This window comes from Spea bombifrons, chromosome 6 (assembly GCF_027358695.1).
Source record: "Spea bombifrons isolate aSpeBom1 chromosome 6, aSpeBom1.2.pri, whole genome shotgun sequence".
Classification (NCBI taxonomy): domain Eukaryota; kingdom Metazoa; phylum Chordata; class Amphibia; order Anura; family Pelobatidae; genus Spea; species Spea bombifrons.
This window is the reverse complement of record NC_071092.1, coordinates 8,135,406-8,154,479: the sequence shown is the minus strand read 5'-3', so window position 1 is coordinate 8,154,479 and position 19,074 is coordinate 8,135,406.

The following is a 19,074-nucleotide window of genomic DNA, read 5'->3' as shown; positions in this document are numbered from 1 at the left end:
AGGAAAAGAAGCCATATCATAAACTAGAGGGTCAGAGGCTTAGATGTGATGTAGGAAAGTTTTATTTCACTGAGAAGGTGGTAGATAAGTGGAACAGCCGCCCATCAGAGGTGGTAGAGGTTAATACATTAAGGGAATTTAGACATGCATGGGATAGGAATATGAATCCTGAAGACGAGGCCAACGACAGATTAAGGTCTGAGTCTTTACAGCAGGAAAAATGGGCAAACCAGACGGGCCGAACGGGGCTGATCTGCCATCAAATTCTATACAGCTGGATCTCTGTTCCCTTTTCAAAGCTCTGTTTAGACCAAACGACCCAATTAATATGTGACAATCCTGTAACCGAGACTTCTTCCTCCCCAGAAACCTCCTTATTTCTAAAACCAACTTTTATTCATTTGCTTTAAAAGTTATTAACCCCTTAAGGACAATGGGCGGTCCCTAAACCCATTGAAAACAATGCATTTTGAGCCCATACATGTACGGGCTTTGTCATTAAGGGGTTAAAGTTACTACAGCCAATAATATTTGGGAAATAAAAACCTTCAAATATATTTTATTTAATACAATCCTTAAAATAATAATAATAATAATAATAATAATAATAGCATTAAGTGCATTGAACACAAATGTCTGTACATTTAAAATGAAATGTTACCCAGCTCCTTAGGCAGTGCAGGGGTTAATCCCCGCGTAAGAGTTAAAACACCAGGGTTTCTAATTCAGCGTCTTTGCTTTCATAATTAAGTATGACGGGGACAGGAACGTGTCCGCGGGCTGTGGGTAGCGAGTATTACTCTATAAATGGAGGCAGGGAAGGGGAAACTTTCACTGCTTAATTTCAATAAATCATGTAAAAATGCCAACGCTCTACTCGCTGCTTAATATCTCTCCCGTGACTGCTAATAAATTAATCCACAGCGAGCAGGCGGCTCCGTAACGAGCAGACGGAATATTGCTGCGGGCATCGTGTGGGCACCGCGCGTTTAACCCATCCACCGCCAGACAGATCAGCCGCAGCACAAAGGACTCTGGAACCGCTTCAAAGATTGGCATTGGTTGATTAAAGGGACAGTTTAACGTTCCCGACACCCCCATTACATGTACATTAAAGAACTCTCTGCGTACTTTACTATGCATTCTTCCAAAGCACATAATACATTAAATAAAATGCTTACCTGACACTGAAGTTGCAGCTCTGTTGCTGCAGCTGCCCCCCCCCCTCCATTGTCCGACATTTCTTGCCACTGATTGGCTGCTTAAAGCAGCCATTCAGTGGCAGGAAAGTGCTGCTGTTGAAATCAATGGGAGCACTTACCATGCATGCGCATAGGGGTCTGAATGGACCCTCACCCATCATAGCGTTCGCCATTGCTGGACATGCCTAGGGGTGACGTATCACATGTAGGTAGACGTGTTTGGCCGAACACATGTCCTGCACGCAAAATAGCTTAAAGGCAGGGGAAGGGGCAAATGCATATGGGGGGATTTTGCATTTGCAAAAGCAACACCACAAAACTTTAAAAGGATCAGGCAGCTATCATGTGCATAAAAAGTGTGCATGATGGCTACAGATTAAAAAGAAAAATGGATACAAGTCAACCATATTAGCCTATTAGAAAGTCTTTAGTTAAAGTTGATACATTTTATTGGATCGACACCGAAAAAGATGAGAAGTTACACAATCTTTCAGGACCTCAGAGGTCTCTTTTTCAGATGGAATAAATAGATATAGATTGGTATCTCTTCAGGGGCGTAACTAGACGCCTCAGGGCCCGGGTGCGAGAATCTGTTAAGGGCCCCCCCACCCCCTCACCCCCCCCAAAAAAACATGATTTTTACCCAACAATTTTTTTTCAACAAATTCAACAAATTCAATTTACATATTGAATCATATCTGTAAAAAAAAATCAAAGAAAAAGGGGCGCATGTACAAAGGGCATAATCAAAGAAAAAGGGGCGCATGTACATAGGGCCCCTTTTGTACATGCGCCCCTTTTTCTTTGAATACATAAATAATGTATGGAAGCATAGCATAGCGGATATAGATCAACAGAATAACACACAAACCCAGCATTGCAGAAATAGATCAAATAGAATTCACATAAAAACTCTGCATTAAAGGTATAGATAAAACCCCCTAAATTATAGGCATAGATCACAGGTTGCACACCCCAAAACCAGCCCTGACCAGCACCCAGATAACACATGTAGGGTTTGCCATCTTTGTCCCCAAACAGCCCATACTGTGCCTGGCTGGATGGGGACAAAGGTGACACTGGGGAGCTGAACTTGTGTGTCTAATCTATATATAAGTGTTATATATGTGTCTAGACAATTATATCTATATAAAAATAAATCTAGGAATCTCCATTTTTTTTAAAGAATTTTTTAAAAAAAAAACTTATGCGTTTTGTCCCCCTCCACAGACACACACATATATTTATTTTTATGTTTATAATTGACACCTGAGATTTTTTTTTTAAATTTTATTATAGTTTTTTTTACATACTAGCAGTAAAGATAATTATTTATTGCATGTTTCAAAAGAAAGCCCTACTTTTTCCTGACAAAAGAAACATATATAATTTGTGTAGGTATATCAAACATGGAAAAGGGGGGTCTTAATTAAACCAATATATAGTAAAAATGGCAAAAACATACATTATATGGGGTATTAAAAAAACCCAGTAGTGAAGGGGTTAAACAAAGTGTTTAATAATAAACATGTCTTGCCCTTTGGTGTTAATTTTTATTTTTTTCTAAAAAAAAACAGTGACTCATTCCCTTAAAATTCATAATTAGGGCAGTTGCATGTTTACATAAATACAGGATGTTTGTGTTTTTTAACCCTTATATCTTATTTTTTAATATGATTACTACACACTATTTCACTTTGAGCAGCCATCACAAAAAATCAAAACATAAGATCTAATTTTCAGAACCATCAAATACCTTATCAACCTTTGATGCCATCCGGTGCTCCTGCACTCTGAGCGTGAGGGGGCGGAGCTTTCGCCCCTCATGCTGCATCAATGACTAGGCGGCCGTCGCCAGCTCCGTGGCCCGGCTTGCCTTATTAAAAAAAAAAAAAAAACCCGGAACAAAGATCTTGGGCCCCCCTGCCGCCGGGTCCCGATTTCGGGCGGCCCCTTGGCTTGGGCCCCCCTGCCGCCGGGGCCCAATTTCGGGCTGCCCCTTGGCTTGGGCCCCCCTGCCGCCGGGGCCCGATTTCGGGTGGCCCCTTGGCTTGGGCCCCCCTGCCCCCGGGGCCCGGTCGCAGTCGCGACCCCTGCGACCCCGGTAGTTCCGCCACTGTATCTCTTGATGTCTCATGCCCTGCCTATATTATGCTCTGATAGCACACATGTCATTCCTAGGGGGATCTTGATGCATGTATTTGACAACTTATGTTGTAGAATTGATGCTCTTTATCTGTCCTCCAGGAACAAAAAAGAGATTTTTTTCATGATTTCCAATGTGTTTGCTTATTCCTTCACTAAATCTATTACTTATGTTGCTTATAAATTATAATTTCCTGTGCTTTCCCTTTGCTAAATGGGGTATTTAATAATGGGTCAGACGAAGCAGGTTTTTATCTTCCAGTTCTGGCTGCATGTCACAGCAGCCAGATAATTATTGTTATTATTATTATGAGTATTATTATTTATTATTTATTATTATTATTATTATTATTATTATTATTATCATTATTGTTACGTTTTATATAGCGCTGTTAATATAATGGAATAAAGTTCTGCCGTTTTGGTGTCTGTGTTTCCGGAAGGTAAAACCCAATGCATTGTGAGTCCGTACATGTACGGGCTTTGTCATTAAGGGGTTAATTACCATAGAGATGGCCAAGGCTTTATTATAAACTTGGGAGATGTTTAAAATGTTGGCTCAGCCCTTGAAGGCGTCAAATCTTGTATTTTTTTTTAAAAAACCCACAAAAACAAAAAACTTGTACTCGTTTTACTCTGCTAAATTGGCTTTTTCCGAACGTGCTGATCCAGAGGCATTATCTGCATCGTCTGTCGGTGGCCAATCTATTCCTGAAACAATATTATCCAGCGCAGCACCAACGACGGTCCAGGCGATGACCTGACGGATGTGTCTGTCCCAATTATCTCTCCCAGGACAGACAGGCAGCCTGGACTAAGCAGAACTGCCTGGATAACTGAGACAAAGCGAGGAGAGAACTCAAAGTGACGTCTACTTAGCCCTGTGTCTATAAGGCACGGAGACTTTATCAGTCCCATCTACAAAATGTCCTGCGGACGCGTCACTGGAATTATGCCATCTGTAGCCTGGACGTCACAGACAGGGAACGCGCTCAGCAGACTGATTCTACAGCGTTGTGTGGGAATGTTTCTTCATCTCGACGACTTTATGATGAGCAGTTTATTGTTCCATCATCATTAGCAGCGTTACAGGTAACAATGTAACATGTAAAGAACGTTGAAAATGATAGAGAAAGTGTAAAATATGGCCAAAAAGAGTGAAGAAACTACACATATATGAAACACGCAGTGCCCTGTGTGAAAAAGTAGTCACCTCTCAGACCCAAAACCTGGTTATACCACCTATAGCAGTCAGTCCTACCAGAACGTCTCAATGGGATTTTGGTCTGAACTTTGACTACTAGGCAGTTCCAGAACGGTAAATTTTTTGGTTCTTCAAACACTTTCAAGCCATACCCATGCTTGACCATTGGTATGAGTATTGGTTGACCGTTGGTGTGTTGAATGCAGTATTAGCTTTGTGACGGATACTGCAGCCGAGGTGAGAGACAGCAGCAAAGGTCCTTTTGTGACTTCCTTGATGATTGAACGCCCTGCCCTCGCAAGATTTTAGGAGGCTGGTTGCTCTCGAGAATATCCGCTGCCCCAAACCTTCTGCCCTTGGTCAGTAGTTTGATGGATCCTTCGGGCTTTAGAAATGGCTGTCTAACTCATTATAGACTCATATGTGTCAACAGCTGTCTTCCACCAGTGTTCAGGAATGAACCTGGTGTGGTTTTGAAACAACTTGTCATGTGATGGTGAGGGCCAATCTTACACCAACCAAATTAAAAAAAGCAGTCATGTTCCTCTACCCAAATGCTCTTTAGATCTTACTAGAACACAAACTTAACTGACTTAAATCGATATAAATATAAGAAATATTGGGTTACCCAGCTAGATCCCCCTAGGTAGCCAAGAAAAGCCCCTTCAGACCCTTCATCTAATGTCTGTGACACAATGCAAGGTTGTTGTTGTTGAAACTAGAAAAGCTTCCTTAAAGTTCCTATGTTGTTCATCTGCGATTAAACCTTCAGAAAAAAGAGTGTCAGATCTGCTTATATTTTACATGCTTGATAACTCAATGTTTTGTCAAGTGGAACAGCACCTTTAAAGTATGCCGAGATGCTCGTAGAAATTCTGAGTCAGTGTCTCGTGACCTCTGGGGATTCCATGGCTGGAAGAGTTTGAGGAGGCCAGCTCTTCTAAGGGTCACTAGATTGTGTGTTAAAGCATCATTCGCCTCTGGAGACCACTATCTCCGGGAGAACAGTGACATGCCACGTGGGGGGGGGCAGTAAAACCAAGTGGCAAGTGTTATGGTGTCACAGGGGGGTCAATAGCATATAGAACCACCCGGATAACACACATAAAGTTCTTAACCAAAAGCGAATTGTCCAAAGTGTTCCTAAAACCTGACACGTGAAGTCTATCTTTCCCAATTCTTCTGCTATTATTTGTAGGACCATTGCTTAAAGAAAAGTTAACCAGGAAATAATTACAGCTTCTTTTTAAATTAATGATCATATATGCCAGATATACTATGAACTATTTTATTATGTTTTTAGTAGTAAAGTAGTAGTCTCGTTTCGGTTCAGGTTGACTTTTTTTTGGTACCGTCGAGTTTTTCGACTCAAGTCAGATAAAGTTCCTCCTGACTGATAGAACCTCCGTAAACGTCTCTCTTTACTTGGGATTGTGAAATTACAGGTATTGTGGAAAATGGACGGCATTTAACCCATGATGGTGTGACTCTGAAATCCACTCAATCCCGCTACTTGGCAATGGTAGACTTTTTCTTGAGTCGATGGCTTTTCTTGGATTATTTGAAGACTTTTTTTAGTCACTAGACTGAGTTCTCTTTTCCAATGTTATAAATATCACATTCACTCTCTAATAAAGAAGGGGAATATTATGCTAATTTCGCCTCTAATATATATTTAATGTACAATCTAAACACCACTAAAGTGTTTTAATTGTTAGAGAGCACAAGAGACCTCTAAGAGGAATGAATGAGTTTGCTCTCTGAGAAGGACATGGGATTTCCAGCTTTCTGTTAAGGTTATTTGCCCCTTGGAGAATCAGGTGCAAATAATGCCCTGCGCTGATAATATTTGCACTATACCCCACGGGGCGCTGCAACAAGTGATTGTGTTCTTCCAAGCGTGGTGCTACAGGAGAAATTTATTATAGAACGTGAACTATATAATGTTTCCTTTCTGGGGGTTCTTATATTGGCCCCTTAAATAAGTCCTGTACGCAAAGCCATACTACTAGCGCTTTTTGGATTAATGTCTCTGGAAGGATGGAAAGTTAAGAGTTTTTTTTGTCAACCCGGGGTTTTTGGATGCCCATTGGTGGATTGACCTTATGAAGATCCAGGATTGTAAGAAGACCTACTGACTTTAGATCCCAGGTAGGGTATTCGCCGGAGCTTCATTGCTGAATGGCTTAGAGAAGATCAGAGGTGCAGAGAGAGCCTACTGAGTTTAGACCCAAAGCTGGCCCTGAGAATTGTTTTTTAATGAATATTCTAAAACAATAATATCTGGGACGCATTGCCTCGAGGAATCCATGACTAATGTCTGTCTTGTTTTGGTGTCCAAAGAGTTGGTGATCAGTAAGCAAAATATTTTTTAGCGGAGCGCGGTCAGCGGCATATGTGCAGAATCAGTAGGACTGGAGGGGGCCTGGGGCGATGGCGGTAGGAACAGCCCCAGCTGTGGTGCCGGGGGGAATGTGACATGATGTGCATTATTGAGTGAAGACATTCATATAATTTATAGAAAGTTGCTTCACAGACCAGCTTGGACACTAGTGGAACATAGTTATGAATAATTTTCAGAATGATATTCTGTGGGTGCTGTAATTATAATCTCATTAATCGCTTTTCTTACTGCACTTTACTTACTTGAAGGCCCCGTCCAGATGCTGATATCTCGTCTTCTGGAAGTAAAAGGAGATGCAGAGACTTGGGCTCCTCAAGAATGGCCATGACCTCTACGTCACTTGGGGCAGCTGCCCCGTGTATGTTATTGCTCTGGGTAATAAGTATTCTCCTCCTTCCTAAATACATAATAATAATGATATCTCATATATAATTCTTGCTCCGATAGTTTAACATAGTTTAATCCCTAATAGAAAGGATCATAAAGACATACGGGAGATGATGACCTAGAAGGTAGGCTCTATGGTTTTCTACGATGTTCACCACCAGGTGATTAGAAGACCTTTATTATGATCCAGGACAAGGCAGCAACGAAAAGGTTTTAACGGCTATATCATAACAGCACAAACTATTAGAAAAAGTTAGTGCATACAACATGGTTAATAATATCTCTAAGGAGAAAGCAAACAGTTAATACATTATAGACCCTCTTTAAATGCACAAAGCGAACTTTTTCTTTTTAAGTGTTACTTTTAATTTATGAGCGCTGATCGCTCCATTTACGTAGAACCAAATCCCCTCCAGTATATCCACGTGCGTCATAAATATTTTTATTCTTATATTCAATGGTGTCTTTTAACCCTTGCTTCCCTTCCTCAAGATGTTTTACAATTACATTTTACTAATTAACTGTCCTGTCCTGATCCCCAAAGTCATCCCACCGGAAGCTGATTCTAATTTGGGCAAAATGGACTTGAAATAATATTTTGCGGAGCCTCATTAATCTGCGACCATAGGGACCACCTCTTAAAAACGCCACGGGTTGATTATTAATTCTGTATGTTTGTCAGCTAGCCGTGAAATAGGCACTTAGTGAGAGGCAGTTTTCAACAGGCTCTTTGCTCTAATGAGAATCCTAATTTCTCAACAGTTTTCAAGATCGTCCTTCTTCATCCTACGCCAACATTCTTAGGTCTTAAAGAAGAGCAATCCGTCATGCCGTCTACTTTTCACATATTGAAAATAAAGTCAAAATGGAGGAGAGTGTATTATGGGAAAAGTTTTCATGTAATTAAAAAAAAACCTTCGCTGTAATATGGAAGAAAGTCTTATGTAATTATCCCCGGCAGAAGGTATGGAAATTTGAATTATTCATACACTGCCGACTCCTTAATTTATACCAGATAGGAAAAAAAACTATTCTGGAAACTGGAGGTAAGATGTTTTGCATAAATATGTTTAATTGTAATTATTGCAAACAAGTTTGTGAATGAATTATTGTAATTGTTTAAAAAGAACTCAGTTCGATGGTTCGCCGGGAAAAGGGATGGGGGAGTAATTGCCCCCCTGGGCAGATCCACTACAAAGAACTTGGAAGGTAACAGCTTTGAAAGTAAAACCACAGGAGCATTAAAATGTTTTATAGTTGTGAAAATATAACTTTTTAATACCTTTCAAAACTTAAAGGGGCACGTCCGACCTTTTTCGTCATGTGCGGCACAGTCAGGGGCCATGTTGTGATCTCAAAGAGGCTTCCAGCTTGCCAGAACTAGCTTTTTAAATAAACATAGGATCATGGGCATGCCTGGGAACACCACTTCTCTGGGTCAACACCCGAATCCACCGGGTCGCGGGGTCTTGACACGCCCACTCCCCGCCCATTTGCCCTTTGAATGGGGTTGTTTCCCAGCGATGTAAGCGGGGACGCCCAATGACGTCTCCAGGAACGCCCACTGATGTCGCTGGACCGCCCACTGACGGCAGTGGGCAGTTCCGGCCACATCCCGCAAGGGTGGGCTCCAGGTACCAGGGGCCCATATGTTCCCAGGTATGACCATGGGTAGGTGAGAACTCATTTGGAACAGAGAAATACATTATAAACTTAGTACCTGTGTGATTATTTTGAGACAAATAATACATACCTATTCTTTATAGCCAATAGACAATAACAAAGTATGTTGGGAGTATGTTGGGAGTTCCCCTTTTAATGATTGTTGGTTTGTTACAAACTTTGCGCACGTTGACCAAGACTTCAAAGCCGCAATGACATTGCCCAAAGGAGAATGCGTGAAATGGACATAAAACTAAATAAAAGGATCCACTCACGGTAAATGTGTGCATCATACTAAAGCCATACTTAAGTCTGCCATCGCCCTATAACCCTGTTGGGTTAAAGGTGAGGTACTGTATAGATTCCATAATGTCCTTTCCTAATCAATTCTTTAGAATGTACATTCAGTGCCTCCAGCATGAGGGGACCCAGTCGATCCAAACCGTGAATTTCTGCCTCAAACAGGACCAGATGCAGGGCACCCAGCGTTTCGTTATCTGGCCAAAAGGAATCCATCTCTTCCAATGATTCATCGGTTATCTTACGAATAAGTATTGTTAATGAATAGATTTGACACGGTCACACCGTAACATTGTAAACACGACCCAGAAATCATCGTTCGTCTCCCCGTTAATATATTGGATTGAATTAAAGCAGATGAAATAGCAGCGTACAGAACGTCACAACCTCTCTCTGGACAGTCATTCAGAAACATTTAGGAGACGAGACTCAGGACAGAATGTTACTGCTGACGGATACTTTGGTGAGGATGTCAGTAGAATATAGCAGATAAACAAACACAGTTGCTGAATATTTCAGGTGCCCCCCCGTGGCTACGAGATCAGAAATGTAAATGGCCGCTAATTTCGCAAACCTGATTTCTCAGAGGGGAGCAACTTCAAAGTTTAACAAACACAAGCTGAGGCTATTTGCATTAGTGTAAGTTCATCTGCAAATATTATGAGCAAGCGAGGTCTATTTGCTTAAAAAGGTGTTTAGCGTAAGATAAGATCGATTAACATGGATTGCGAAACATACTTGGATGGGTAGAAGTGACGCCGATTTAAAGATAATGAAGCAGATGCCAGTTTCTGAGTGTTGCACCTAGGAGAGGGCCCGCAATGTTCAATATGGGGAGCAAACCCAACCATATGGCCAATATTGTAGACCACATTCAAGGGTGGGCTGGCCCGGAGGGGCAGCAGGGCAATCGCCCCGGGTCAGTCCAAAATAGCTTACAAAGGGACTGGCCCACGGAGAAATGCAGCAGGGTCACCTAACGCAACGTTACATGATTCTGCATCAAAAGTAAGGCTGTCAGAAAGAAAGCTGCAGATGAGGTAAGGGGTGACTGAGCAAGTGAGTGAATGGGTGAGGGACAGAGTATGTATGTATGTTAGAGTGTATGCATGTTAGCATGTATGTATATTAGTATGTCAGTGTGTGTGTTAGCAGGAATGTGTATATGTAACTGTCTGTCAGCATGATTGTTTATGAATGTTTGTGTGTTAGCATGAATGTGTATGTGTGTTAGCATGGACGTGTATGCGTAAGTATGTGTGTTTTAGCATGAATGTGTAAGTGTGGGTGAGAGGCAATACGTGTTAGCATGAGTGTGTATGTTAGGAAGAGGGTTTGTGTTTTAGTATCTGTATGCGCGAATGTGTATGTGTGTTAGTGTGTATGGCTGTGTAAATTTGAGACCGTGTGAAACTATGTGTGCCAGTGCGTATGTGAGATACCAGTGTGGGGGGGTAGGGGGCACTTGGCCAGAAGATGCCAGTCCTCTCCTGACCACAATTTACACCTCCCAATATTTAAGAAACCTTTTGGTGAGCCAGGTGGGTCCTCGCCTTCTGGCCAACCCCTCCCCTTGATTCCCACTTTGGAGGACGCTTGAACCCTAAAGGTGATGGGGAACCACAGAGCTGATACTACTCTTCAAGAGAGGGGGCAAAATCAACACTTTGACCAAGTCATCCAATGAGCCTCTACTTTAAATTTTGCCAAAGGACGTCTCCATGTCCTATTAATTTGGGTTCAGAGAACATCAAACTTTGTAGGTGACAGAACTTGACTCTTGACTCTGAGAAGGTTGGCAACGGGGGAATACAATCTACTTAATGGTAGCTGCTTTTTGCAGGCTTTGTACAAATAGTCCCCCCCATTAAGATTTTTCCCCCTCTATTAAGATACTCTCTCTCTCTTTCAAATGAAACTAAATGACACTGATTCACAATCAAAAAAGCCCAAGCCACAGATAACTTTACTAAATCAGTTTAGTTTCCCTTTAAGTGTTGGCTGACCATGAATCCCAATGAATAAATATTTCATCTCTAGCCGTGCTACCGTGATACTTTACGTTCGTAGAGGAACGTTCTTTAAGACGGAGAGAATACCGAAGTGGATATTTTTTTTTTGTTCATATATTTAATCACGGGATTTCTAGCATATGTTTGCAGAGTTGCTCATTGCAATTAGTAAAGGTCAGACATGTAAAATGTCAATGGATGAATAATAACGCCAATGTATGTGTGCCAATGATTTTGTGTTCTAGCTATAGATTGCCTGAATCTCATTAGCATACCCTCCAAATATAATACAAGACTCACAGAATGTCTATACGGTCAGGTAATAAATGCTGAGGCTTACGCAAGGCTCATTGCTGGATTAATATTCTGCTGTTAGTCAGCTCTGCGCAGGAATTCACAATATCATCATCTTTATTAAGGAAAGACAGAAAAGAAACATTCTGTTTGTAATTGAATATATCCCCTCCAAGGACCTAATGGCCAACCAGCGGTTCCTGCTAATTTGTATTAATAGGAAATCTCTCTCCCCAGCGCTTCAGCTGTTAAGACACTACATGAAACATGAGTTTCATTGTAATAAGACTGTTATTTGGTGTAAATTGGAATGAACTTGGCCGAGGAGTGTTTGGGAAACAGGAGCCGGATAATATCCCGGCAATAAGTGTTCATCATTCAAGTGCCCGAGAAATCTTAACTCCTGCAGCGCTGCGAGGACACAGAGCGTCTGTTATTCTGGATGATATTTACGTATTCGCGCGTTTTGGATTTCAGGGGAACCTGCCTCTTCAGCGCTAACATATTCTGCGGCGGTGTTTAAATAAGGGGCTCTTAACAAACAAGTACATAAAAAAAACATCTACAAAAGAATCCGCCCATGAGCTTACAATCTAGCCTTACGGCACTTTTATACAAGGTTCCTGACAAGCATTGTGGGTGTAAGTGAGAATAGCAGGTGAGGCATATGGCAGCTCTCACCCACGTAAAGATATTGGTGTGTTTGAGCTCCTCTTTGTTTTACCATCTGTAAACACGAAATGTTTCCCCCCCCCATTGGATCCTTGTCTATTCGGTCGGCCTATGGGATGTTTCCCATCATGGCTGCAGTGACAATGTGACCCTGACAATGTGGCCCTGGCACTTTAAGACCAGTGGCCGCCTGATGACATAAGCATGGCTGATGGCTGGATATGTGCCGCAGGTGCCAGCCCGGTCCTGTTTCCAGTCTATAACATGTAATCCAACTTCCACCATGTGTCTTATATCTTTTCTTTGTGCAGAATTGTCTACATTTAATGTATTCCTCAATACCCCTTCCTGTCTCTAGTGATTGACTTTTAAGGTGGATTTGCCCCGACTACGGTCCACCTGTTGTACATCGCTGATCCTAAAGCAAACACAAGCAATAGATATATTCTGTCATCTTGTCTGATATGATTCTTATCTCATGTTAATCCTAATTATTTTAATTGTTAAGTGCTGCAAAGTGTAAAGAGATGTGGTGGTGGGGTCTTTAATTTGCCCTGGGGGGGTATTAGCACATTGTTGATGTATTAAGACAGTCAACAGGCAGCAGGAATCATACAAAAGGGTTTTTGTGATGCACCAAGGATGCCATTCATGCCAGATTTCCAACTAACCCTTTGTTAGTATCTGTTCTTGGCATCTGACGTGATATCCCACCGTGGTAGGACCCAACCAGTTTCAGCCATTATGCAGCCCAATTAATTATGACACAATAATAAGTCCCTTTTGTTACTGTTATAATATTCTACACATTTACTCTTTGGCCATGAACTTCTATATTAATTCCCCCTATACCTTCCAGATACCCATCCTGCTGTTGAGTACATATCTGTATTTCTCATCTTTTTCAAGTGTTTCCTCTTCTGAATGGTAATTCTCTTATTTTTATTTTTTTACATGGTTTTACCTCTATGGATTCGTTGGTATAGTAATGGTATTTATTTAGAGTTCAGTATTGACTTTGACCTCTCCATCACTCTTCTTGGTCATGCCAGGCGAGATCATCTAAGATCAACTGCAAGTATCATGCGCCTCCTACTATTATCCATCATACTCTTAAGAGAACAGCCTAGCTCACCAAAATTGTATGTTTTTTCTATTTTTTATGCTCTATCCTGGCCAACAGCCCCAGGAAAGCAAGCGCTGTCCAAATACCTGTTGCTTCAAGAGTAGTGAGAGAAGACTCCTTAAAACACTTCCAGAGGTAAAGCATCAGAAGAAAGGTGTTCTAAACGACAATGTGCTTAAAAAATAAAATGCATCTTAAAAGATCTTAAAAAATTTGTTTGAAGACTGTTTGGGGATCTTTAAGAGCAGCTCAAGGACCCCCAGGTCTGTTAATCATGTCTTGGCTTCCTCCTTTCTCCACAAAGTTATTTAGCGAGCCACATAATAATAACCCAGATGGAGGACGACAACAAAAATAATCAAAAACAGTCTATTAACCGAAATACCGGAGGCTGAAACAAAAACTCACTGCAGTGAAATGGAAAATGCCGGCGATTCGTTCATTTTTTAGTCATTTCGTGGCTCTGTCTGTGGAATTTGATTGTGTGAAAAGATGAGTGTCATTTTGAATGCCCTTAGAAAGAGGGTAATGAGAGTCTCCATCTCAGATGGAAAGGATGTTTTCATCTCTCGTATTATAGACATGGCAGCAGATAAGTGAAATAGTTACAGTAGCAGCGAGGAAAGATTCCCATTGTTTGTCCTTAAAAAGTCGAGACAATGTAAGATTTTCCGGCCTTCTTTAAAGGACCCGCGTGGATTCAGGGCTGACTTTAAGTTGCGTGATGTTGGGTCGATGTGTTGGTTTCTTTTCGCCTGTGATGACGTGTTTCCCACGAGCACAGTCTCTCTCACTGTCACTGCACCAACTGCAATTGCATCTTCCATGCAGAATGACATGTGATGTGTATGTGAGAGGAGAAAAGGGTGAGGTTGGAGAACGTTTGGTAACCAGGAGGATCCTTCAGCAATGGAAGAACATACCTTAATACATACCTCTCGCTTCTGCTACATGAGGAAGCGGAGGAGAGAGAGGGGCGCCGAGTGGTTTTCGCTTACCAAGTAGTCAGTACCTGCTCGGCGCCCCTCTCTCTCCTCCGCTTAAAAAAAAAACAAACTAAAAAAGGCGCTTGGCAAAGTGCCGCCCCTTCAAAAGTGCCCCACTCTGCTCCATGGTAGGGCAGGCCCTGCATTCCATGTCAAAGCCACTCACATTCCCCTGTTTCCAGAGTGGGGCACTTTTGAAGGGGCGGCACTTTGCCAAGCGCCTTTTTTAGTTTTGTTTTTTTTAAGCGGAGGAGAGAGAGGGGCGCCGAGTGGTTTTCGCTTACCAAGTAGTCAGTACCCGCTCGGCGCCCCTCTCTCTCCTCTGCGAGCCCTCTAGCTCGGTCTCGGTGCCGGCTTGTAATGCTGAGCACCGGAAAATGATGTCATTTCCGGTGCTTAGCAGTAAAGCAGCGCGCACCGCGGCAGAGCAGGGAGACTCGCCGCAGGACTGCTGAAAGGTAAGTGCAAAAGAGGGGGGGTAGGGTAGATTATAGGGAGGGAGAGGAAGGGTAGATAACAGGGAGGGAGGGAGGGAGAGGAAGGGTAGATAATGACCCCTGGCAGGAGAGGGGGCAGCATTTTAAACTTTGCCCCAGGCGGCATTATGTCTTGGGCCGGCCCTGATGGGATGTGTCTACTTGCCACACATAGTACTTGCCAGTCACCCTACAGCAAAATGAGGCATCTGTACGCCTATGAAGATGATCCATGTTTCCCGCTACAATAGTCATTTACAACATTAACCGCGTGTGCGCTGGATTTCTTATCCATTTGACTTTATTTCAATGGGCAAAATTAGCTTTTCTTTCAAAAACAAGGACATTTCTAAGTGACCCCAAACTTTTGGCACGGTATGTGTATATATAGTAACGTTAGTAAGCCAGCCAAGACAACAAAGGCATATGACTCCAACGATACTCAGCCAGCTAGCCTGGGAGTCCCTGCCCCAGCGGGATCGCCTATCTCTTGTTGTATCTCTGTGATGTTCTTGGTCCCAAAAAACTCTGAGAGATGCAGCTTCCTATCTGAAATTAATATATGTGCATTTTAAAGAGGGAACATTGGAAGAACATTGTGTTGAAGAAACGGCTCGAAGCGTGAAGCTTTGGAATCCAATTGGCCGGCTGCACTAATGTCATTATTTCTGTGCAGACAGCCCGGGTCGAATAGAGCGGCCGCCGAAATAAAGGGCTATTTGCAGAACCGGGATAAGGCATAAGTTCTAAAAATGCTGCCTCTTGGTCTGTACCTTACGCTCTTAGCTAAAATTATAGCATCACCCCTCGGCGTAGACAGATCGACGTAGACGTAACACGTTCTCTCCCATTAATGTGTTAATCTGCCCGGCGGTCCTGCTCTGATCGCAACATTTGGTGCCCTTTAACCTCATCCTCCTTCTCCATAGGAGGCATTTTAGAATCTATCAACAATGCAATAGAGTTCTGCTGCAAAGAAATATTTACACCCGTCAAGCTTAATAACACAAGATAAAGCAACATATACTGTGCAGTGAAACAGAGAATTCGCCGGCAGATCCGTTCAACCCATCTAGTCTGCCTATTCTTCTCATGTAAAGAGCTTAATCAGTCGTTGATCTCATGTTAGATTCAGGAGCCATATACCTATCCTAGACATGTTTAAATTCCCTTGCTGTATACGCCAATACCACCTCTCCTGGGAGGCTGTTCCACTTCAAATTGGGCACTAGTATACTCTCCGGGTTTGGCCTAGGGAACTCCGGGAGAAGCGCTGCTTCTCCGGGTCAATACCGTGGGTCTTGGGAGCAGGGTCTTGAACCCCCTGCCATTTTCCCCTTAAAATTCGGGTGTTTCCTGCAATATCAGCGGGAACGCCCACTGATGGTGGGAATGCCCACTGATGGTGGGAACGCCCACAATGGCAGCAGGAACACCCACTGACATTGGGGGTGAACGCTCTCAAAGTCAGTGGGACTGCCCGCCAACATCACCGGGTCTGCCGTGGTTTTGGTAGTAGAGAGGCGACATTCCATCATTGGACCCGTTACTGCAAATGGTTCTTACGTGCAGCGAAATTCTATCTATTTATCTATATTATCTATCTATCTATCTATTCATCTATCTAACTATTCATCCATATATCTCCGTCTATCTATCTATCTATCTATCTATCTATCTATCTATCTATCTATCTATTCATCTATCTAACTATTCATCCATATATCTCCGTCTATCTATCTATCTATCTATCTATCTATCTATCTATCTATCTATCTATTCATCTATCTATCTATCTATCTATCTATCTATCTATCTATCTATCTATCTATCTATCTATCTATATTAACTATCTATCTATCTATCTATCTATCTATCTATTCATCTATCTATCTATCTATCTATCTATCTATCTATCTATCTATCTATCTATCTATCTATGTCTCTCGCTCTCTCTATCTATCTATCTTTCTCTATCTATCGATCTATCTATCTATCTATCTATCTATCTATCTATCTATCTATCTATCTATCTATCTCTCTCTCTCTCTCTCTCTCTATCTATCTATCTATCTATCTATCTATCTATCTATCTATCTATCTATCTATCTATCTATCTATGTCTCCCATCTCTCAATTTAAATGGCCAGAAAAGACATGGCATTTCTAAATGAAATTTTATTCTGTGTTTTTGATTTTCTTGCTCCAGTCTGTACAGTTGAGGACTTTTACCACTTTTGTACTCATCGTAAGCATCCTGAATCCGGGGCTCAGAACCCACGTATCTGCTACCATATTTGTATAAATGCTACATATAATTTTAGTGCTTTATTATAAAGGGCCCCAAATCTCCCAGAAATAGCACAGACGGGAGGAAGCTGTGGCCCCACCGCTTGTCTAATGCAGAAATGCCAATCTCTATTCAAGGTGCATCAGTCTTGGAAGTTAATTCTTCTGATGTCGCCACTGTGAGGGTTTGGTGATCATTGAATTAGGGCGCTGAGCCTTTCTCCATTAAGGCCACTTGCCTTGTAATAAGTTAAAATTGCTCTGTGTACGAAGCTCGTAGCAGTCATTCCATGGCTGGTCTCAGAAAGGTTGATTCCTGAGATCGCCGCATGAATGCAAAGATTTCTTGTTGGAATAGAGAATGCAAGTGAAATTGAGCCTGATGCAGTCGATGGCCCCGGCAGCTCTTCAGCGCATGTTCACTATGAGATTTTCTTATAGATCTGCGTCCCCACTTCTGGCTCCGAATCCCTCCATGACCCGCGGACTCCCTGTTTGAAACGCTTTGACGGTTATTGACATCTCCCAATATTAAATGTGACAGCGTATTTATAACCTTCCAAATCTGTTTTGTTCCGTTAGCTTCACTTGTCACTGCTTAGAGTCTACATTTCTGTGTAAATTAGGTGATCTTCCCTTTAATGAGCCGTCACATCGCCATTTCTTTCAATGCTGATTGCACTAGATACTTTAACTATTTTTTTTATACAAAAATAAATCAAACATGACTTCCAACAATTGGTGATTTTAATATCTTTACTTCCTTTTTTTCTTCCGGCTGACTTCTGTGCTGTTGCTCAGCAACATGTAAACAGAACATCAGCCTTCTGTGCTGTTGCTCAGCAACATATAAACAGAGCATCATCCTTCTGTGCTGTTGCTCAGCAACATGTAAACAGAGCATCATCCTTCTGTGCTGTTGCTCAGCAACATGTAAACAGAGCATCAGCCTTCTGTGCTGTTGCTCAGCAACATGTAAACAGAGCATCATCCTTCTGTGCTGTTGCTCAGCAACATGTAAACAGAGCATCAGCCTTCTGTGCTGTTGCTCAGCAACATATAAACAGAGCATCATCCTTCTGTGCTGTTGCTCGGTAACATTTAAACATAACATTAACCTTCTGTGCTGTTGCTTAGCAACATGTTCGAAGAAAATTAACCGTATGATAAAACTTCCTGTTATGCACAACTTTCAATTAACTTACGGTCATCTCACCATCCATCTATGCCAGTAATTATGTCTACTGTCATTCTCAAAAAAATTCTTGCAAAAATATATTAAAATAAATTTTTATAAAAAATATATAGTTTTTGGAGGTGATTACAGGTCCAGACTGGCCACGTGGCTCACCGCTAGCCATCAGCACCCCATACTCAGGGTTGTTGGCCACTATGCTTAAATATCTACGTACGGCTGAGACGCTTTCCGCTTCTTAAACTGACTTCAGAAAACTCCCCTCTCTGAGTCCCTCTAGCGTTGCTTTGGTTTATTAAAGCTTAATAACATTTCTAGTAGCCAAGAAAATATTGACTTCCTACGCTGAACATTGGCGTTATAATCAAATCACAGAGGCCTGGAGATTAGGGCTTTTTTTCTTTATTTGCTGTATTTTTTATTACATCAGAAAGTGCTGAACAAAGAGTTTTAGTGAGTTCCAGAGGATTCGTGATAAGAATAATCTGTGGCATTACTGTGTATTAAAAATAATATAGATCTGCAGCAGAAATAGGTAGCCCCTGGGATCCCACCTGCCGTGGACTACATGTCCCATGGTACTTTGCTTCCAAAAGCCAAACTGGCCCAAACCTTAGCTAAGACCAAATTTCCAGTGTATCAATTCAGTTTCATATCTGGATTAATATTATATATAAATATATATATATATAGGGAGAGAGAGAGAGAGAGAGAGAGAGA